The 24,231-nt window shown below is 40.9% G+C and overlaps 1 protein-coding gene across 17 annotated transcripts in view; it reads right to left on the bottom strand.

Annotated features, from left to right (window-relative positions):
- The window catches only part of LOC102455363 (poly(rC)-binding protein 3-like), a 685,006-nt gene that overhangs the window by 183,097 nt on the left and 477,678 nt on the right, over positions 1-24,231 (bottom strand). For 2 of the 17 annotated variants that reach the window (XM_075921622.1, XM_075921621.1), the window contains exon 1: positions 12,892-13,614. The exons of 5 other annotated variants lie outside the window; for them this stretch is intronic. The gene's annotated coding sequence lies outside the window, so the exon portion shown is untranslated. Of the gene's footprint in view, positions 1-752; positions 1,158-12,891; positions 13,652-22,629; positions 22,698-24,231 lie in introns of those variants that run through there. 10 more of the 17 variants (XM_075921623.1, XM_075921626.1, XM_075921616.1 and 7 more) reach the window with 9 other exon arrangements.

Genomic DNA, 24,231 nt, shown 5'->3' with positions numbered 1-24,231 from the left:
CTGGCTCCTTTCTTTATTATTTATCTCCCTGTACATATATGATCTGGTGCTTTTAACTTTATCGACTAATATTATGCACTGGAGAAAGGATCTTTGCTGTATGCTCCTCATGAAGGGAAAACAGAAAGGTCACAAGGTAAAAGAAAATTTCCATTTTCATAGTAGCTTTAATGTACTGCTCCTGAGGGAATTGCAGTTGCTTTAGAAAAGGTTTAGATATGGGTGGGCCTCTGTTGCTTCTGAACCCACTAAAAGCCTATCCATCTGTGCACAATGCACAGTAAAAAGGATAGCTTTAGCGTGTGTGCATTGTCCAAGTAAAAACAAGTCTGTCCTCCAGTTTATTACCCAGTCTACAATTACTTTACTTGCCCACACATCCCTAAGAGAAGGTTCTTTTTTTTAAACACTCAGTGTGAAAGGCATGAAAATGTTACACTGCAGAATTATTTCCTTTCCGATAATAAATGGGATTTCCTATTAAAATGACGGGGGAAACCTAAAACGGTTTTATTGCAATGACAAGACAAACCGTCAAAATCTAAATTTCATGGTGTGAACAAGTCTCAGGGGGTAGCCATGTTAGTCTGTAACTTAAAATGAGTAGTCCTGTGGCACCTTAGAGATTAACAAAAATATATATAATATCATGAGCTTTTGTAGGCTTTTGAGATAAAGTCATAAACATCACTCAGTAACTTAAGATAAGAAACCCTTAGCTGAATTTTGTAGTTTTCTTGATATCCTCCTACCTTACACAAACACCTTCACATCTAGAAATCCCAAAGTGACAGTTCCTCTCAGAATGCCAGTGCCCTTCGGTGGTGCCTGCAGCTTCTACTGTCTGAATGAAAACCCCTCCGTTGGTCTGGGCTCAGAGTCAAAGGCTGTAACAGGCTCACCATTAGAAGAGGACAAAGCAACAAACGGAGTAGTCATGGCTTATATTCTCCATAGACCCATAGAATAAGGCCAGAAGGAACCACTGTGATCATCTAGGCTGTTCACAAGCCATTGAACTTTCTTGAAATATTTCCTACAGCCTGTCTTTTAAATAAACACCGGATCTAGACTAAAAGATTTCCAGTGAAGGAAAATTTACTACAAACATGGGTAAGATGTTCTAATGCTTCACTGCTGAAAACGTGAACCTTATTTGCAGTTCCAATAATAGGCACGAGAAGCAGAAGTGCAGGGTGCCAGCGGACCTGACAGCCTTCTCCAGCCCGTGGGCAATGTGGTGGAGGCTGGCTCCATGTTCCCAGAAGGGGCGAGACTGAGGGCAGCCGGCCCTCAGCACTGCCTGGAGTGCAGCATGTTCCCCCCACACACACCAGCCCTTAGGACTGCTCTGGCCTCTGTCTCTGCTACTGCAGCAGTGGCAGTGACCAGAGCCCTGGGCCTCTTTGAATCACCAGGCCGTGAGGCAACTGCACAGGGTTGCCAGGTGTCCAGTATTGAACCAGACAGTCCGGTATTTTCACCTTCTGCATCAGAGGCAGCAAGTGTGAGGAAAGCAGGAGCTGGTGACGAGGGGAGCCAGCTTAAAAGCTGGTTCCCCCCAGCACTGGCTCTGTGGTGGCGCCTGCCCCCTCCCCATACTGCTGCCTCTATTGGAGGCAGTGGAGGTTTGGGGGGAGGGGAGCAAGGGAGGCCTCTGTCCAAGGCGGGCCAGAGCATCCCATAGACACAGACTGCTCTGCATCCCCCAGAGCAGCCTCTGTCTGTACTGAACCTGGGCCCGCTGCAGGCAGAGGCTATTTTGGAGCAGCACACCCCTGTCCATGGGGTGGGGGTGGGTCTGAGTTTCCTGAGCACAGAAGCTGTGCTGCATCCTGCAGGGTTGCAGACAGGGGCCTCTGTCACCCTGCACTGCTGACTCTGTATCAGAGGCATCAGCGCAGGTCGTCAGGCAGCTGGTCTGTGAGGGGTGCTGGTTTTTAAACTGTGGACCAGTTCTCGCCTGGCACCCCATGCTGCTGCCTCTGGATCAGAGTAAGGGGGTTAGATCAGAGGGAGCAGCATGGGGTGGCAGGGGACTCTATGAGCATGGGACATAGGGACTATTGAATAGTCGTGTAACCGATACTTTATGTGGTTACATGACTATTCAGTTACACACAATCTAGCATCCCTAATTTACCATCACTTTGGTAATTACCGGTAAGTTAAATCTTGATAGCAGAATGCCTCTTCTGGCCTTGGCAGTTCAGGGGCTGGAGGAAGAGAGAGGTGGAGTGACGGTGGCGGGACCATTCCATCGGATACTGGTAGGAAGGAAAGTAACCCACTGGCAACTGCCTTTTCTTTTCCTCTCCCTCCCATGAAGAGATTATGCATGGGGTGGTGTGGGGCCAATTTAGGGATAAGAGAGACCATGCTTCCCCCTCCCCAACCACCACTCAACAACAATTCTTGATTGTGAAAGATGCCCTGCCCTATGGATTGTGTAGCTATCAGACTGGGGTTTCTGAGTTTGCAGTGGGTCTAATTAAACCCCCTTTTGTGGTCAGGAAAGGTTGTTTTTTTTCCTTTGGGAAAAAAAAAATCAGCAATTTGTGCAATGGATTCCCTCCCCCCTTTTTTTTCCATGGCATCGTGTGTGTATATAGCAAAGACTTAAATCTCCACAGATTGAATTAGCTCTCATCTGTAACCTCAGTCACTTTCACGGGAAGATAGCACTGGGATCCAGTAGTAGGACTGATCAGTAGTGGGAGTTTGCTACCAGAGTCCTCTCTCATTCCTTGGTTGTATGAGGTCTTTTAACCCTGCATTGGACCTAATGAATGCCTGGCAGATTGGATGGGCGGGTGTTTAATCCCACCATCCTGCATATTAAAGTTAAAGTTTCAGATTGCTGCTTTTCATCCATTCACATTTATATCCAAAGTCTCTTGTGTATCCTGATCAACTGCCTTTCTCTCTATCCTTTATAAATTGCAGCAGACATTCCTTTTGTGAAGACCAAATACAAAAGAGCAACATTTTCTAAAACAGGCCAATTATTGGAATGAATCAAGTTTTCTGTGTTGCAGTGTAGATGGAATGCACTGATGGGTTTGGAAAAGTTACTTGTAATTAGGGCCAATAGCTCTTTTTTTCAGGCCACAGGCAATTTAAGAAAGAGAGGATAGAATGTCAATTGTTTTGAAATATTTGGCAAATTGAAAAGTCAAAGCAAAATTAATTTGAGGTTGAACAAAATGTTCCCCAAACCCTGTCCCAAATTGGTCCTTCACCCCATTCCCGTTTAGCCTCTGATCCAGTCTGTCCCCCCACTAGCCCTTCAGAATCCCAATCTGTGATCCCGCCTCCAGAAGTCCCATGTGGGTTCCTCTGTCTGCCCCCTCCCCTTGTGCCTCATTGCTTGGCCCTGTGGGAAGGCTTCTGTGAAGAATACACTACTGTTTCTGCTCTCTCCCTATTGCTGATTACAGCTGATAAGTGACTGCCCTTTGACCTGGCACTACAGCAGTCCCTGGTGGCCAAAAGGCATAATAGCAGTGCCTCTCCAGTAGAATCTATTTTCTGCAGAGAAAAAATTTTTGGAGAGGACATGAATTCTGTGCATGTACAGCAGCACAGAGTTGTCCCAAGAATACCAACTGCAATTAACTGTTGCTTTGCTTCCAGAATACATAGGTAAAGCTGATCTAGAAACTATTGCTTTCCAGCAAGCAGATTTTCAGTGCAATGCACTTTCAGTGAAGTGAGTGAATTGTAATTTTGTGTGCTTTCCATAATGCAAGGGCGGGTTTATCTTTAGAGGAAAGTCCAATAGAATTTAATAGGGACTGAACCAATAATAGTTGCACATAAATAAATCTAAATTTTACAGAAAGTATTCTAAAAGCCTATAGAATTTAATATCTTTCCTATGTTTTTAGAACCTTACTATAGCTGATGCATAGTTCTATTAGGATTATACCTAATTCACAGTCCATTTTGGTAAATTTCACAGTGATAGGATTGTAAAAATTGTAAATGTCTTGATTTCAGCGATTTAAATATGAAATGTCACAGTGCTATAAATGTAGGATCCTGACTCAAAAAGGAGATGGTGTGGGCCACAGTACTGATGCAGTTCTGTACTGCTGCTGGAGCGAAGCAGCTGCAGGCTGGGAGCACAGTTCTGAAGGCAGAGTCACTGCCAGCAGCAGCGCAGAAGTAAGGATGGCATGGTACGGTATTGCCACCCTTACTTCTTGTGCTGCTGCCTGTAGAGCTAGGCCCTCAGTCAGCAGTTGCCACTCTCTGGTCACCCAGCTTTCCAGGCAGCAGTGCCACTTTCAGAGCAGGGCACTTGGCCAACAGCCACCAACCCTCTCCAGCCACCAGCTGCTGCTCTGCAGGCACCAACCTCTGAACACAGCACAGAAGCAAGGGTGGCAATACTGTGGCCCCCTAAGATAACCTTGCAATGCCTTTGCAACTTATTTTGGGTCAGAACCCGCCAATTTGAGAAACAATGGTCTCCTCCATGAAATCTGTGCACAATAGTATTAAAGCACACGCACAAAAATCCCAAATTTCACAGTGGGAGAGCATATTTCAGGGATCATGATATATTTTTAATGGCTATGAATTTGGTAAAACCCTAGCTATATTGTTTGCATGATTCAAAATACCTCCAGAAGTTACTGTCTGTTAAACTCTACAGGACTCTTCAATAAGAATAGGCAGCATGACTCCCAACAAAGTTATATACAAGGTCTTAATCTGAAATCAGACAAAATGAGTTGCTTTTAGTAGCTGATGGATCATTTGCTAGCAACAGATCCACACTTCAATTTCGTCTTTTTAGAGGGGAATCCACAGACCCTCAAATTCTTCCAAAAATAGAATAGGTTCACATATACACAGATCTTCTGTAGGCACTGGCAAGCTCAGAAAAGTGTGTTTTTCTTCAAAGAATGTGGCATGATGTACACAAAACACTAATTAGTAGTGAAGACACACAATAGGAAATAAGAAAATGTAGAGCCACATATTTTAGCACATTCCATGCCAACAGCTTAATTTGTTCTTTTGAGCTTCCACAGATATGTAGTTAACACTGATTTTTCTGGCTCTATCCCATTCTATATACATCACTTACAGCTAAGTCAGAGATCAAAATGCAAAATCTAACATTCCAACACATCGGATGGATTTCTGACACTACTTAAAGACCTTTGGGTCCCTAAACCAGTGAATGGGTTACAGGTAGATTGGAATAAATGTATATGTGATACATGGGTGACAGGCAGCCAGTCCGCGGGGGGAGCTTGTTTTTAAACTGGCTCCCCTCGCGGACCAGCTCATGCATGGCACCCTGCACTATGGTCTCTGATACAGAGGCAGCAGTGCAGAATGGCTGAGGGCTCTCCCGGAGCGAGGCCAGAGAGCACTGGCTGCTGTTGGCCCTGCCCCCGGGGATATAGAATAGTCGACTAACCGATAAGAATTCATGAGGTTACTCGACTGTTCGTATAACCGATATTTAACATCCCAAAGTAGAACCCCTCAAAATACGACAGATCTTAGAGTCTCTTTCTAGTCTACACTTTGACACATTCCACTGAATTTTATGGGAGTTAATAATAAACTGAGCAGGAACCTCACAATTCAGACTACAATGAATATAAATAGAAAATTAATTTGTAGTTAAAATTTGAAATTCTGGTAAAAGAGTCTCATGTTCTGCACAGTTTTTAAAAAGCTACTGGCAAGCAAAGGCAATGGGGTGGAATTTATGCAGTCAAAATGTAACATGGGGGCATGGTAATGGAGGATTTTGTGAGATGTGACCTACATGACAGTGAAGTGAATTACACGTTGTACACCTGCTGTTTGGCTCTGACATACCACTGGTGAGCAGTGTTTTTAACAGTTTTAGGTGCTATGCCTATTCTGAAAACCAGGTGAGGATCAGGATTTTCACTTCACTAAAATACATGCCACAAAATACTATGTCAAATTTAGAGTCACCCTACTTATCTGATATTGCAAACACTGATGGGGGGCATTTGTGTATACACGTCTGCACAAGAAAAGTCTCTCAGATTTTTTTTAAATATTTTAAACAGTTCACAAGTATACAATGTGCTGCCCATAAATTTATATTGATATGGGCAACCTGTCCATTATTTACAATGGATCCAAGTTACTACTATCAGGACAAAACACCCTGCAACTATCTTTGAAACTCATTTAAATTTAGATTTAATACTGCTCTTAGGAACAGAAATAAGCCTGGACCACCTCTAAAGTTGGAGAAATTCAGAATCAAAACCTGGAGTTCCAGTTCGCAATTGTGCTTTTACCTTTGTGAACCAAAATCCCAAACCTACATGCCAGAAGGATTAACAGTTAGAGTGGCTGTTTCTCAAGCACAAAGTAATCTAGTTTATTTTAATTTCACATTAAGGAAAACTATAAACAAGTACAAATAAAAACAATTATCCTTCTTAATCAAATGTAGTTAAATCTTACAGGAGCTGTGGTGGCTTGCTCCACCTGACTCCACTAGGCATGGCAATTATTGATCAGAGGGACTAAGAGTTTAAAAAGGGTTGTCTATTCCTTGTTGTTTTTAAATGTTATGGTTCTGTATTATGCTTTGTTTCTCTTCTAAATCCATGTTAAGTGTATCAATGTAGTCAAAACTTCCATTACAGCTTCCTAGTGAGGTGCTAACACCCTCCAATGGCCATTCTAATGAGACCCTAGATGTGTACAACATTTTTGCAAACATTTTTGAATGACAGCTACAAAAAGTGTCATGGTCATTGAAAGCCTGACTCTATCCTCATTATAGGGTTTCAATAGTGGACAAAGCTTGTGCTGGTCCCCAGGGCTGTGTCTACACAGCAGTGTTATTTCGGAATGACTGACATTACTCTGAAATAACATAGTCCACCTCTACACTACAAGCAGTTATTTCAACATAATGTCAAAAAAATGTCGAGCTGGAGGACTTCTTACTTCAACTCCTGTAGCCCTCATTGCATGAGTAAGGGTAGTTGGAAGGAAGAGTGTTCTTTCTTCAACTTCCTGCTGTGTAGACAGCACCAAAAGCCAAATTAAGCTATTTCAACTTCAGCTACGTAATTGACATAGCTCAAGTTGCGTAGCTTATTTTGGCTTTAGTCCTGCTGCGTAGACATACCCCAAGAGGGGTGGAGAGCACCGCAAGGAAGTAAGAGTGGCAGGACTAAGCCCTGAATACTTTGGTGAAAATGGCCTTTTCAGGGCTAGATTGTGTAAATTGCACAAAGCCTAAAGGGGTGGTCTGAAGACACACTGCTCCAAGGGGAGTACCAGAAGGCATCCCGCCTTTGGGTGATGTAGCTTATTCCCTTCATGTGATGTCTCTGCTCCCCGTAGAGTGCTGCGTGCCCGTACCGGGACAATACTTGTTCTCTCTTGTTTAAAGGAGATGCAAATTCTTCTGGGCCTTTATATGGGTTGTGCTGTCAGCAGACGGCTCCTTGCAGTCTCTACCACACTACATCACTCTGCAAAATGCTTTAGCATTAACGGCCAGTACTCCTTGCTGCTAGCAAACAGATCTATGTCTATTTCCATTTCAAAGTTGATAAAGCCTATAGGGAATATTTTCCCTGACCTGTATGCACTTCTGAAGCCCCACTTAATTCACATGTGCTTTATTTGGGAGTCAATGGAGTTATGACATAGCACAGCAATTTTTTTTTCAAAAAAATCTATGCTATCGTGTATATCAGTAAAGCCATGCCATTTTTTCAACTCGTGTCATCTCAAAGTTTCAATTTTTTGAAACATTTTTGAGCTAATAAATCACATTTTTTCTAAACTGCCCCCATTTTCTTAATTTTTCAACTAGCTCAAATACAAATGTTATGGAGAGGGGCTGTAAGAACATCTTCAAAGGCCTGCAAACACAACAGGACCTAAAACTACCACTAGACTACCTAAGCAGAGAAGATCTTCTCAAGACAATCAGGTACTCTGTATCCCTACTCTGAAGCCTGCCAATAACTTCTGGTATGGTCAGATCCTATAGTCCTTGCCTACTACTTCCTCAGGCACATGCCTACTGAAGACATTGGACCAAGAGTTGCTGGTTTCACTCAGTCTTTATTCAGGCAAAACTCCCCTAGCTGGCTGAAAAGTCCAGTCCAAACCTCTGACAGGGCAGACATAAAAGGAAAGTTCAGCAGAATCTAAATGTCCTCTCTGGTCTAGGGGGAAGGGGGATGACACAGGCGGTCTGATTTCAGATGGTGTTTTGCCTCAATAGGGACAGAGTGAAAAAATACATAAATTGGCCCATTAGTAACGGAGTTATTCAGCAACATTTTCTTTTAAATTTAAATAATTGTTTTCATCTTTTAAACAGGCCCCATTGTGCTTATTACACTGGGGTATAAAACTGATCATTCTATTAGGAAGATCTGGGGGAGTTGAACTCAAATCAAAATGCCTCAGAACATGTATGGAAATGTTTGAAAGAACAGAAGCTTCAGAGTACAGGTTAATGCAGTTCAGGCCATTCACGTTTTAGAGATTGTGTCTTTTTTTGGCAGGAAGTTTACATTGTATTAACATGCGAATTCATTGGCTTGCACTTGATTTTTTGTGGCTCAAACATTTCTTACTGATGGGGCTTCAGATGTGATGTCTGAGTATTTTCATAGTCTTTTAGATGCTTAAACACAATTTTCTCCCTCTTTTCTGACAGGAGTGCTGGGACTATGGCAGTACCCCCTGACTGGAAGTGGCTTCCATCATATACAGGGTTTACAGTGTCTCTCAGCACCACTACTATACAAACTGTGTCAATGCCACTGCCCTAGGTTCAATGTTAACATTCATAAAACAAATCACAAAACAAGCCCTCATACTAAATGGATGTCTGTTACAGAGCATTTCTGCTGAATTTTAATCCAAAAAAAAGCTGGCTTTAGTACTGGGGATTTTAATTAAAAAAATACCATCACTCAGCTTCTTTTTTGTCCTATGGAATATCTATCAATCAGGAAGAATTACAGCAGGATGTACCACTTGGCAGGAGGCCATTCTGTCTCCTCCACCAACCCTGCCACAAACTTTTTTTCTCTCTCCCCCACTCCCTCTTCATTAACTAAATGCACTGAATAAACCTTAACATCTCAGCTAAATCCTATTGACCCTGGATTTGCTGCTTAATGCTAAAACCCAAGCGACCCATTTTTCTCTTGTTCAGACTTCTATCACTGATGGCAGCCAGCTCAGAAAAATATCCCAGTTACATTAAAATATTTAAGAACCAAAATTTACAGAACTCATTAGTCAATCTTTCTGATACTGTTCATGAACTTTACATAAGCTCTTGCCGCTTGTACAGAGAGTCGCCCTTTCCTGCGGTGCTTCATAAACAACAAAGGGCGTCTGTTGCTTAGCAAATGGAAGTGGCAAAATACAACTATTAATGTGATGGATTTTGGATTTTTTTGTAAAAAACAGTGTCTTAACATTTCTGTGCAACTGTATTTCTGTGCACTCTACATGATCCTGCCAGAGTTATTAGAATTTACAGCAAAATATGCTCACAAACACTTTATTTTGATAGGCACTCACAGTGAATCTGCAGCACTAAAAACAGCTATTTTCATTTATTTTTAGACTTCACCATGGTTTGTAATTATTGCAGTTGCTATCTTGTGATGTTTATAATCATTTGCTTTTCTGCTTTCCCATTCGTAATAGAGACCTCTGAAGGCTATTCGGAATCTCACGCCTCCTAGTAGCAGAATCCTCCCCCTGCTCCCACCTTGTAATTGTTACATCAGATCTACCTCCTCCTCCGCTGCCAAACCCTCTTCTACCCTTGATGACAAGCATCCTGATGCTCACTTTCCAGCTCTTGATCCTTTACTCAGTAATCCTCCAAAAAGAACCCAACGCTGACTTCCCTCCCAGCTACAGAGACCTCCCACAACAGCACTCAAAGCCCTCCATCCTGAACACCCTTAGTTGCCAAAACCTATCATTCGCCCTTGCTGTTACTAGCACTCAACCTTCCTCTTACAATTTCTCACCAGTGTGTATTCAGGCCTAATATTCCACCCATCCTTCCAGCTTCAGACCCTCTTCCCCAAGCAAGTGTCCCGTGCACCCACAGTCACTTGGCCCCAGCCATGTTCACTGGTAGCTTCCCACACTGTAGACAGATGTTAGCTCTTTCATGATACTTCAGGCATGGAGGAAGCTTGCTGCTGTCTTTCTCTTCAATAAGACTCTAGTCCTTTGGAAAGATGGAAGGCCTGATTCACTCTTGTGCTGCACCTCGTGCAATCATTAATACAAGCGCAAAGACAAGACAACATGGGTACAAATTGTTACTATTTAAGTATAAAATCTTTAGGTGTAAAACAATTTTTATAGGTGTGAATGTCTGCACTATATGCACGTTAACAGAATATGCCTCATATTTTCTAGGGGATACTGACAAAGTGTTCAGAACTATATCTGAACTATATTATTCAACTAACGACCCAGCATTGTATGAAAAATATCAGCCAAATCAGTTCTAATTAACATCAAACTCAAATCTCTTCACAAAGGCCTAATCGTAAACAGAATTCTGAATAGCCCGAGCCCCATCCTGTAATGCCCTTACTCAGTGTATAACTCAAAATCTTCTTGAGACAAATCTTTGCAGGCATAAGAACTGAGTAAAAGGATCCAGCCCTACAGCAACAAATGATAAAATAAATGATACACTAAAAAAACCAAACTATGTGAAAAAAATCAAATCTAGAATTCAGAATATTGAACAGACATGATGCACTAAGAATTTTACCATCATGTGGTCTGTGAAGCTGTTTAAAAATAACAATGCTTTCTTATGCTACTTTTTTCTTGCTGATATCACGCGTGACACATTTGTTGGGGTTTTAATTTCTTTGCAGTGCAGAAAATTACATTGATTCATTTCAGAATGAACATTTATTACATTCAAATTTCACTGCATTATCACATTCAATGTACTGAATGTTAAAATACAGAGCTTGAGGAGACTACTAGTTATTGATTTTAACATTATGAAAAAGTTCATATTGTAATGAATAAGACGCTAGCAATTATAAGGAATAGTATTGGTCCAGACAAGAAATACATCCACCCGAATACTTTTTTTATGACATATTCATGGATAGGGATGATAGATATTTAGGGGATCTTCTTTCATAGTGCACCAGCTATACCAACTTGTAAAAATGTTATCAATATTCTTCACGTACTTTTATTGAATGATGTGTCATTATTCCTCAACATGTTTTCATATTTTTCTCTGACTAGTTTTTTTGAATGGAACGGCTGCGGCACTAAAAGATTTTTCAAAATAAAGTGCAAGTATCAATCAGACCTATCCATAAACCTGTTACTAAGTGCGTGCCTACTTTTGGTCTGGCCATTTCTTAGAATCCATTTTGAATAATCCAGTGACAAGTGCCGGAACTTTGCAACACGCATCAAGAAAAGCAGAGGACAAATGGGTTTACCGATTACTTGATTCCATTTTTCACTATTGTTTTACTTCTAAAAACTTCATATAAAGAAGAAAATAAGCGTAATAGTATATTTTGAAAAAAGGCTAATTTTGTAATAACATAATTCATATTTCATTTTAAAAAGTTAAGATACTCGTGCACGCTGAGATAATTTCCTGCTGTGACTTGATTTTGCTGAATGTAGCTTTACACTAGAACATGCAGCTATTAAATATTAAGTTAGTACATATTGTAAAAAATTATCATTGAGAATCAGATCAAATAAACTATCTTCAGAAATACAAACATAAGAGAAATCATCGGGACATTTAAACATAACAGAACTGTTTTAATATAAAGCATTAAAATAATCCAGATGCTCAAGATGTTTATGTGAAATTATATAACAGATGTGTCACATGAATTTAAATGTAATTAGCCTTAATTGTACAGCTTTTCCATCCAAAAAATATTTTGACTTTGAAAAAAATTGAGACCTAAAATTATTTTATTACCATTATTATAACTTTTCTATTGTTAATTTCCTGAATAATGCTGAGTTTTCTTTAAGTAAAAGAAATATGAAGTATGAAGTTGTACTTTATTGTGCAATGTACAGCATTAAGATTATAGTTGTTTACTTAGATTCAGTCATCAGTAAGGTAAAAAAACCAAATCAAAATTATTTGAAATATTATTAATGTAACTTCAAATAATACATAAGAAACTACTACAATTCACTTGGACTTTTTTTTTTTTTTTTTTTTAACTGAAATGCCAGGTTACAGCATGTCAAAAACTTCTTACCCTCTGCCTTTCTAATCATCCTACTACAGCTTGTGGTTTTCATAGCAAATGGCTTGCTCTTGCCTTTCCCCATTTCATATTAAACTTGCAGCAAACTATTGTCTGAGGGTGTGGGGTAAGGGGGTCTCAAAATGATGTTATAGCATTTAAATTCTCAAGCTGCAAACTCAGGCTGAGTTACTCACCAAAATGAAGCACACACATTTACAATGACAATCCCTAATACTTATTTTAATGTAGCACACTTGTCCAGATGATAAGCCACATATAAAAACATCTCCATACAAATCGCTTTTAAAGCAACTTGTTGGCTTAAATCTTTTAAAGATTTGCCCATTGTTAGCCCGCCCTAGCCATTCAGATGTCACCAGTAATCGCAAGACAAACAAAACTCTGATCAGAATCATAATGCATATGGGACAGCAAATAGAGCAAGCTGAGTTCCAGTCTACAAGCTCCAAAGAAACATGTCCTTCAATTGCAATCTAACTCCTGAAAATAACATACAATTTCTAATACTAAAGATTTGCAGCTAAAGCCCGCTACATTGCCTGAACAAATAAATCTGACTGGTAGAAGTACTGACCTGCTGAGCTGCTCTCAAAGCCCGCACTTCAAATGCAAAGCTCAGCCAGAGTTTCCGAACAATTTCCTTCTGCACAGTTATAGTGAGTGTGGTCCCTCTATTTGTCTTCTGATTCCAAGGGTGGACAGATGGCCCGGAGCCCTGAGCCCTACTGGAATGAGGCAAAGCTTTGCTTTTTTTTTTTTTCTTTTTTTCCCCCTCCTCTCCCCTGGCTTAGCCCCTGGCAGATAAGCCAGAGTCAGGCACAGTGAGCTCACCACACCCCTCCACCAATCATTTCAATTAGTGCCACATGAGAGGAGCTTCTGCCCAAAATCTGCTTAAGAAAGGGCCAGAGGGCAGGGCAATCTCCTTTGCTCAACAATGACCAGAAGCTGCTATAAATATCCAAACAAAAGCACTGTTAAGGCCAGGAATGTCACATTCTAATGTGACAGCAATGTAAAGACTCAGTGTATAGCAGGAGTACAGAGGAATAAATGAGAGATTAAAAACAAAACCTACAGAAGCAAAGGACATACCAACATACTATGGAAGTTAACACATTTCTAGTTATAAATCGCTATGCCCTCATTAGTTTTCTTGTGTACGTACTGGGTAAGTCACTCAATAAATCATGAAAAACTTAAAAAACAACAAATAGTCTGGTAGCACTTTATAGACTAACAAAACATGTAGATGGTATCATGAGCTTTTGTGGGCACAGCCCACTTCTTCAGATGTGTGAAAGTTGCTAACTAACATGTATAGGTAACCGAGCACATGTCCATTAACTCACTTAGGGTAACAAATCTGATCATCTGTGGCCCCATCTTCCACAGTTACAGTTGGTTATTATGTGACATAAAAATGTCATGTTTTCCAGAGTTTGAACATATCAATATTGTGAGGGTCCCACTTTTTCTCCGCTCTCATTGGAGGAGTGGATGTTGCCCACAAAAGCTCATGATACTATATATTTGTTAGTCTCTACGGTGCTACAGGACTACACTTTTTTTTTTAAAGTTACAGACTAGAATGGCTACCCCTATGAGACATATTAACAAGAGAGTCACAAAACACACCTACATAAAGTTATTACTGCGCTAATAAACTATATACACTGTTGTAAGTCTGCTCCCAGGATTCAGGGCAGGAGTTTCATCCCACTTACATCTCTTTTACACCACCATAGCTCCACTGACTTTACTGCCAAAGTGGAGCTATGCTCGCGTACTAGGAGATCAGACCATGTCCTCACATTTGTAACTATATTGCTTGATAACGGGACTTAAAGCTGAATTACAAAAAAGGATTTAGCAAAGGGACTGACTCTGTACAGTGTCCAGTCCTAAAGCACATAAGTTACTTTGCAAACATCCAGCTTCCATTGTGCCGGATGACAGCTGCTTGCTACAAGTTGCTGGGCAATGCTTGCTGTGCTGTGGGGAGGGGAGGAAAGGGGAGTGGTTTCAGTTGCATTCTACTGCTTGTAAACTCAGCAGAGCAGTAAGGATAGCAATTCCCAGCCTGTTGAGAGTAGGATGACACTACCTAGGACCTAGATTAATCTGAGGGGAAGTGTGCAGTTACTATTTCCTACCAGAGACACTTTGACGCAAGAAAACTGTTTAAAAGTGGGTGCTCAATTTATCTCTATCACAACTTAGCATATTTATACATCCATGCACAGGATCTAATTCTACAATTTAAACACACTAATGTAAAGCCCTTGTGAGATACTAGAGTAGAGAGAAAAACCATCTGAAAATATTCCTGCATTGTTGTGATGAACTATTGTGCATAGTTTCTGTTGAAAGAAAATGGAAAATATTGTATTTCCAGGCACAGCCATCCTGTCCACAGGACTGTGTGAGAGGGCTCCTTCAGGACCCCATGCTTTGGAGGGAGGGTTGTGGCGGCCGCCCCAACTGACCTAAGGACAGGACAGTTACTGAGGTTAGCCTGTGGTTAGCCAAGGGCTGCCTGGGGGATTACCTGGAGTGTCTAGGGCCAGCAACAGGGGTTGGGCCCTCCTGCATTCGGGAAGCAGAGTGATGCTCCACCACTCTGTTCCAGCTTGGTCACTCTGCTTCACCTCAGTGGGGCCTGGGGCCTGTACCTGCCTAGGGGTAGCCCTGTTCCCAGAAACTACACTGCAATTTGGGTGATGAGCACCCACGAGCACCAGACCCTGTGGAGCTGCCTGCCCTGCCACCCCGCACTGCTGTCTCTGATAGAGAGGAGCCGATATGTGTGGGGAGACAGTTTTCAAGCCAGTTCTCCACGCAGACCAGCTCTGTGGAGCTGCCTGTCACTATCTGCTGCCTCCTACAAGTGCAGCGGGAGGGTAGAGGGGGGTAGGCAGGATGCTGGAGCAGCCTCTGTCTGCGGGGAGCCTAGGCCCCCAGGACAGGGGCAGCAGGCAGGAGATGGTCTGCCCAGGGACCCCATTTTAAAAAGGGCTCCTCTAATGGACTGGCTCTGCCTGCCACCCCACGCTGCTGCCTCTGATGCAGATACATGGGGTGGCAATGGGCTCTCTGGGAGTGGGACTGGAGTGCACTGGCTCACCACCCTTGGGGTGAGGGTTTTAGTAACTGTGTAACTGCTGCAGGTACACAATTACTAAAATAAACATTATCCAACATCCCTAATGTTTTTGCTAATGGAGTAGAGATTATGCTTGTAAAGTGTGCAGATGGTACTAAACTCAGAAGAGTTGCAAGCACTTTGGAAGATGTGTTTAAAATTCAAAATGACCTTGACAAATTGGAGAATTGCTCTGAATTCAACAAAAACAAGTGCAAAGTAATGCACTTAAAAAGGAAAAATCAAATGAATGATGACAAAATGGGGAATAACTGTCTATGTAATAGTACTGCTAAAAAGGAGTCTGGGGGTTATAATGGACCACAAATTGAGTATGAGTCATCAATGTGATGCAGCCGCAAAAAAGGCTAATATGATTCTGGTGTGTATTAACAGGAATGTTGCATATAATAAGACAAAGGAGGCAACTGTTCTACTTGGCACTAGTGAGACATCAGCTGGCGTACTATGCACAATTCTGAATATCACACTTTAGGAAAGATGTGGACAAACTGGAAAGGATCCAGAGGAGAGCAACAAAAGTGACCTATGAGGAAAGGATAAAAAGTGGGCATATTTAGTTTTTAGAAAAGATCACTGAGGGGGTCTCAATAACAGTGTTCCAATATGTTGAGGACTATAATAAAGAGAATAGTGATCCATTGTTCTCCATGTCCGTTGAAGGTAGGAAAGAAGTAATGGGCGTAATCTGAAGCAAAGGAGATTTAGGTTAGGAAAAACTTTCTAACTATAAGGGTAGTTAAATTCTGGAGCAGGCTTCCAAGTCAGATCATGGAGTCCCCATCACTGGATGCTTTTAAAAACAAGTTTTAAAAACAAAAACCTGCCAGCAAAGGTCTAGGTTTATTTGGCCCTGCCACAGTGCAGAGAATTGGACGTGACTTCTTGAAGTCCTTTCTAGCCCTATATTTCTATGACTATGATCAGAAAATCATGAGACAATCTTGTAAGGACAGAGTTGCTTGCCAGATTTCCAGTTTTGGCAGGGTTGAAAAAACATTGTTATTTGTTTAATGGAGGCTCATGCAGAAGGATAACAATGAAAAAAATCAATAAAACAGTGAAATTTAAGTATATTTCGGCCAAGTCCTAAAGTCCAAGAATGGAACACAAACTTCATACAGGTAAAAACACCTTTACCCCAGTGGTAATTTGTGAACAATTTTAAATAATGAATTTGCATGGGAAAAACAATTATATAGCTAGAGAACTGGACAGTTTTAAACACAACTATCTTGGTAAGAAGACAGCAAAACGTCCAATATGAATATTAATCTGATTGAGAAAGACCCAGACAACAGTAATGTGGCACCTAAAGTTTTATACCTTTAGGAAGACATATTGAACAAAGACATGACAATTAAAAAAATATTACTATTTTTTTCTCAAAGTCTAAAGCAGATTTCTTCTCATACCAGTTGTCATTTGGTTTGGACCTTACTTTTTTAAACTACTTCTCCCATCCATTTTTGCAAACTGTGGATAAAAATGATGGAGGAATTTTTGTGTCCTTCAAACGATGTTAAAAATACTCGGTGAGGAAAACCAACCCATGAAAATGTGCACCAGCATGGTACAAGTACTCTTGTTGGTTAACTTGAACATATTCAAGACAAAACTTCCAGACATATAGATGAATCTCACAAAGACATCATGGACATTAATCACATACTCATCAGAAAGATCTCAAAAAGGCATTTTATAAAGGAAAGTTATTTTTTAACGTGTTGTACATCTACATTTTTAAAATCTTGATAAAAATCTGCTGCCAGTAGAGCTGCAGTTGGATTTCCTACTTTATACATAATTATTGCTATTATTCCCAGAGAGCTCCTCTGTTTAACTCATGACCCTGATGGCAACTTAGAAGAGATGTATTAGAGCTCAAAGTTTAACATAATGAGCTCTTAGAGGAAACAAACCTATCTATGGAAAGCTAACCTTAAGCATCAGTTGAAGTTTTCCCTGAAACACCGTTTTATTTGATAAATGTAAAGTGACAAAACCACCAAATCATGTTGTATTAATGCTCTTTTCTTTCACACGTCCCTGGTCTTGGGAAAAAATGGATTATGCTATTTCTTTGTCTGAATAAAATGTTGCAGTTCCGGAGATAAAGACGTATTCAGTTGAGCAATTAAATAGCTAAATAAATGAATCAGCAGAGCAGAAGTGGCAGATTTAATTACTGCTTAGAGCTAGGAAGAGGAACTAATTATGGGGTTCATGAACCACATGCCACTCTTTGCTTTAACCACGTGCTTCAATTCTTTTGGATCAAGCTCGGCAACTACAGCAGCAACATCCACCAGGATAAAAACTATTCAAACTTTAAAAATAAAGTCTAATCTTTGTCTAAAGCACAAGCATATTCAGTACTCTGTCTTAATGGCCTATGTTCAGTTGAATAGCTATATCAGTAGACAGTTTGAGCAAGCTTCTGTTGAATGCGTAGAACTTTAAAAAGCATAGTTCTCCAAAACCATAACATAATCAAGTTCACTGGATATGAACAGCATGAAGGTTATAACACAAACCCGCACATGCATGGCAATTAAGCTGTAAAGCATACTAATGCATTAAGTAAGCAATTAAGGCCTTGTTCAGCAGAAGCTATCCACAGTTTGGAAATTACAAAGCCATGGGAGATTGTTGGTCCTAGCTCTAGAGAAGGCACCTATTCTATAGGTCTGTCTGCTATGACAAGCCATAAGAATTGTTTTTAAATCAGGTGTACAGTTATAAGTTGTGAAGCCCCCACAGGAAAAAAAGGCAGATAAATGAGCTCCCCAGCCCTTGAGTTCCACTCCATTCCCAGTTTTTCATTTATATCATTGTCCTTCCTCTTTTCTTGCAGTGCTTATGCAAATGTTAGTAAGTTGAGCTTTCAGCTCATTCTCCTGTGGGACTGCCTTTGAACATGGAGGAGGACAGGCAGACATGGGGTTGGGTATCTTCAAGACATTCAATGGGCTAGGCTAAAATTATCTAGACTACCTAAACCTGTAGGATGAGGACCATGGTTGACAACTACACTCCTTTGGCACAGTGGAGCTTTCTCCATAAAGGTAAATCTTTTCTATACAGGAGACAGAACTTTTTTGGGGTCTATGCCAACAAAAGCTCATGCTTTGTTAGTCTTTAAGGTGCTGCTAGACTATTCGTTGTTTAAGTTTTTCCTTTTTTGGGGAGTTGATCTGCAACTATGGAATGAACTCACACAGAAACTAAGGACCATCAGAAACCTCATTGCCTTCTGCTCCAAAGACAAATGGTACTACTTCAATCTGGCCTTCTCTAATATAACCATATGGCAACCAGAACATTTTTATTAAAATACAATGAAACTACCAAAACATTCCATTGCCCACAATTCTTTGGGGAGAGGCTAAGAGTGAACAAATCACATATGACAGAGGTTAATCATGTTGCTTAATGCACTACTAAAAGGCACTCGTGGAGATCTGGGCAGCAGAACAAAGTCTATAGAACAGAAGAGGGGTCATTTGGCTATGAATCAGCCATAGTATTTTTTATACATTTTTTCAATTAATAAGGTGAGATGAGAGGGAAGGACACCAGCAGTGTGGGTCATTGTTTCCCAAAGGGTCTCAACTTTTGATGGCCTCTTTAGTAATTTTTCATCATTGACAGTCTTGTTCCTTGTGCCAGTGAACATCCATTTGCTTCTCCAGGAATATTATAGAGGAGAGAGGCAAATGACTCCCTCATACTCACCTCAAGAACACATCTTTTGTCTGGGGGAAGAAGCTAAAATTATTATCCAGCCATGGCCTCTTACACATTCCTCTCCATTGACTGCAGTTTGAGTAGAATAAAAATAACCTTTCTGCATGTCAGGGATGTAGGCTGCTCCTTGGAGGATCCCTAATGTCATTATCATACAAAGCTAACATGTCTACTTTGCTGGCCTGAAATTCCTGACACAGCGACCACAAGGCCTACTGCACCAACAAAATCCCTAATAAGCCCTGAAGTGGTACACAGGTTGTTGCGCTGGCCCTCTTGTCAGGGGTGAATTTCATTCTGCAGAAGAATAAGTATTGTGTCAGCAGGGAAACAGACATGCCCTGGATCGAATATGAGGTAAGGAGAGGGGGAAATTTTTTACTGGGGTGTAATGCTCACAAAGGGAGAGACTCCTTTTAGGTGCTTGGCTAGCTCACTGCTTGTTCAGAAGGAACAGCCTTTACACTCCAGCACTGCACAAGACACAGACAAAGGTCACAGAGGAGTCAGGCTCGAAGAGACAGAGCCCTCAAATAGTATATACGGATAGACTGTCGCTGCAAAGGGCAATGTGTATTGTTCATTTCACAAGCGCTTAAAAGAGCAAAATACCTTCTGAGAAAAACAATTAGCCACTAGCTCCAAGGAGCAGAGGCAGGCTCCAAAGTTATTTTTGCCTGTTAGTGTTAAGGTAACAGCTGATTTTTTTCCTTACAGTAGCACACACACCAAGTTGTTTCAATTATATTTGAATACGGGGTTAGTTTATTTGTAAAGATTCACAAAAGAAATGACTAACTGTGCTAGTGGGTGTAAGAAGGTGTTGCTGGTTGACTGGTACGAAGAAGAAATTACTGTGTTTTTGGTAAAAGGTCTAAATAATGTATTTATTCACTGCTAGCTACAGAGCTAAAAATAATTCAAAACCACTTACCATCCTGCCTTTTAAGAGTTCAAAGAAGTGACGTGTTTGTGCCCTTAACACTCTATTTTCCTAATATTTCACATACATGAATATTGTTAAGCTGGGGGTTGGGTGAAACTTTGCTAAAGCAGATAGGTTTAATGGATACCTTTAATTTAGGATAAATGTAAAAAAACATCTTAAGCTCCTTTAGTTGAGGAAACAGGAGCTGCTGCTCAAAATGCGGGCTCCCATGCAAGGCAGGAGTAGGTGCTAGCTTGGGGGGTCTTCTCTGGAGTCTGAACACAAAGGTAAGGGACTAGAGGATGCTGGATAGAGTGACGTATGTATGAAATGTATGAAAGAAGCAGCAGAAACACCACAGAAGATCACAGAAAGGCAGTGAAGCCTGCCAGCCAGCCAGAGAAGCACTTGTAGTGTGGCCCTAAGAAAAACATAAGAGACAAACCCTTTAGGTAGAGTGCTAGTTGCAAAGAGGCTTGGAACCGTGACAAAAGAAAGCTGTCTGATGTTTGAATCTTACTATGTTTAGGTAAAGAAGACTTTGTGTACATTCTTTGTAAATAAACAGGATTCCATCAAAGGTATCTGACTCCATCATCAGTTTCTCCCCTTAACGGAAACAACTTGTAAGACCCCAAATATTGGCTAACTGGTTGGTGTCGAAAGGGGGGAAATATTTTGTTTTTATTTATATATAGATATGCAAAATAGCTAGATAAAATGAAGAACAGTTCCAGATAAACACAGTCAGCTTTCAGAAAGATTAAAAATCTCCAGTGAAGAGGTTTGGCTTAGGGTTAGAAAACAAAATGCTGCTCACGTTCATCTGTATTTTGAAACAAGAAAATTAGCATAGCTCATACAAAATGTAGACCAAGGACATTAGCTGCACTTCTGAATATGAATAATGGCACAATACTATTCATCATTTAAGACTATTACAGTTATGTATGCCTTTTATAGTCTAGCTTCCATAAAGCAAAATGTTTTTCTGCTCAAAATAGTTCGCCTGCTGGGGAGACAGAGCTCAACTTAATTTTGGTCTTCCGTATTCCTAGAACTTTAGCAAATATTGTCCTTAGCAGTTATAGAAACACTAACAAGGGACATATGAATTTTAAAAAATCCTAAACATACAAAAAATTGACTTGAGAGGGATTTCAATTCTGTCACCAGAGAAATCAATACAATCTCATTCTCAGGAAGATAAGATATCTTGCCTAAAATGATCAGATCTTTTAATATGCTCTGTACATTCTGCTTTTCAATCATTTTATAGAAGAGAAGGCATGTAAGGAAATTCTTGATGCAAAGGCAGGTGGTAGATGGTTCAATATGTTGGTGCAATGAAAGTGCAAGTGCAATCATTGTGCTACTGCGGAATTTGACTAGCATTTGACCAGGCAGCTACTAAAGGGCTCTAGAGTTAATAATACATCTAAAAATAAGAAAAGCTTTTAAGTTTCTATTAGCAGTTTTTCATCATAAAGTACCATGAAAATACATATTGTATTGATGTTAGCAGACAATACTTAAATTTAGGTAAATATTGGCATTTCATGTCAGAGCTATCAAAACCTTATACAAAGCTACTTTTCTTAGAGTGTTCTTTGACAAATCATAGAACACCCTGGGCCAGATACACTGTCGTTAGGTGCAGCCACAAGAAAAAACTGATAGTAGGAGACCAGGAAAGAGAAAACTGTTCAATGTAAGAGTCAAAATCAGGAGAAGAAGGGTAGCCAACCAAGACTGACTTTTGGTAAATTCTTATCTCCAATCCCATAGCATATTTTATTCCATCCCTTTAAAAATTTTTTGAACATTATATAGAGAAAAATTACCTCAGGGTATGTCTACACTAACTTGTTAGTTCGAGCTAGGTAGGGTAATGAAGACAAGCAGAGTTGCAAATGAAGCCCGGGATTTAAATATCCCGGGCTTCATTTGCGTGTTCCTGGGCACCGCCATTTTTAAATCCCCCTTAGTCCAAACTCCATGCCCGCGGCTACACGTGGCACGGACTAGGTAGTTCGAATTAAAGATCCTAATTTGAACTACCGTTACTCCTCATTCCATTAGGATCTTTAATTCAAACTACCTAGTCCGTGCCGCACGTAGCCGCGGGCATGGAGTTTGGACTAAGGGGGATTTAAAAACGGTGGCGCCCAGGAACATGCAAATGAAGTCCGGGATATTTAAATCCTGGGCTTCCTTTGCAACTCCGCTTGCCCTCATTACCCTACCTAGCTCGAACTAATGAGCTAGTGTAGACATACCCTCAGTGATTAGCCAGGACACAGCTGTTCAACTCATGGCAATACAACAGACCTTGGGCAAGTCTCTGTCTTTTTATGCCTCAGTTCCCCATCTGTAAAATAGGGGTAATAGTACTTCTCTAAAATTGTTAGGTGCTTATATACTTGGGTACACATAACCTGAAACTCAGAGATTTTGTGGTTGCTTACCTTTACCATAAGTGAAAGTGGTCTCCCTTAGTATATTCTCAGGGAAGGCTGGATCTCTGGACCTATTCCTGAAGGGATGGGAAAGTTTTCAGATAAGCAAACAGCAATTCTGCAGGTCTCTGTCAGGATCCCAACTCAAATACCCTGCCTTTTTACTGAGAGGACAACAGTCAAAAAGGTCATTTTGACAATCAGGTAGAACAACAAATCTGATTCCATAGATTCAAAGGGCACCTGCTTTCTGGCACTGAGCACAATGTTCAAATAGACAGAGCTCAATGCATCTCAGAAGGACACAAGAACTAAATTGCTAGGATGAAGCAGCATAAGTCCTTTTGATGGGAAATGGAAGACTCTCTCAATAGAATTAAAATTATTGACAGTGAAGAAACATGCTTTTTTAAGCTATTACCCTACAACCCGTGATCAAAGTCATCTTGTAAAAATGCTAGAATATGAGACACTTTGGCTACATGGTGCTGAATATGTCTCTCTGCATCAACATTTGAATTTACACCACATTTTTCAGTCAGACCTGTTTGCTGATTTTCTCCAGGATACCAGACTCAGAGGCATAGCGAGTGTGTGATGTGCCTGGGGCAAAGGCAAAATTTGCCCCCCTCTACCACTTCACGGCAGGGCCCCAGACGTGGCACATGGCTGAGCCTGACCCTGGGAAGAGGGGCAGGGAGCTTGTACCATGTCTTTCCCGCTCTCTCCAGTGTGGGGCAGGGCCCCCTCACTCACTAACCCACCAGAAGAGATGAAGAAGGGTCGGGCTGGGGGCAGAAAAGCAGGGAGGAGGTTCCAGCCAGCAGTGGCAGGCGGTGGAAAAGCAGGCGAGCCAAGAGATGACAGGGGGAGTGGAGGGGGCTAAATTGGCGCCTCATTAGCGTGGCACCCGGGGGCAACTGTCCTCCCCCCCCCCCGCTACACCACTGATCAACTGTCTAGAGTTGTGACAAAATTCCATAACAGGTTTTGTTTTGGAAATCTCCTTTCATGCGTCAAAATGGAAGGATTACATGCAGGTAGGCTGCGTAGAATACAGAGGAACCTAGGTAGAATATTCATTGTTATTGTATTAACCCAGTGTTTCTTTTGTGTCAGGGCTTACCAGGGCTGAGCCCTTCCCTCTAGGCTTGCCACATCAGTTACAAATGTAAACAAAAATGCTTGAGCCCCAACACGCCCTTCATTAAATTTAACCGCCATATCAACCCTTCCCCACGGGCTCATGAAAAGATAATACTTTCATGTCACTAGTTATCAGAGAGTACAGAGTCAAAATTTATCACTAATTTGTTAACGTTTCTTGGTACTTTTATACCTAAGTACTTAATTGCATCAGTTTGCCTAAGGAAATTCTACTGAGAAAAAGGCCCACTACATGATAAGCGGGAGATTTCCAATTTTCCCATTTTGTAATTAGATATTTCTCTGAATTTCTGAATTAGTGGTAGGAGGGCTGGAATAGTGGTTTCTAGTTTGGGTATATACAAAAGGGCCTCATCAGAATGTAACATCAATTTATATTCCAGGGACCCAAGATGCATGCCTTGGATATCTAGATGAGCTCATATAGCTATTACCAAGGCTTCA

Source organism: Pelodiscus sinensis, chromosome 2 (genome assembly GCF_049634645.1).
Source record: "Pelodiscus sinensis isolate JC-2024 chromosome 2, ASM4963464v1, whole genome shotgun sequence".
In the NCBI taxonomy this organism is placed as follows: domain Eukaryota; kingdom Metazoa; phylum Chordata; order Testudines; family Trionychidae; genus Pelodiscus; species Pelodiscus sinensis.
This window is presented reverse-complemented; position numbering and strand designations above follow the sequence as displayed.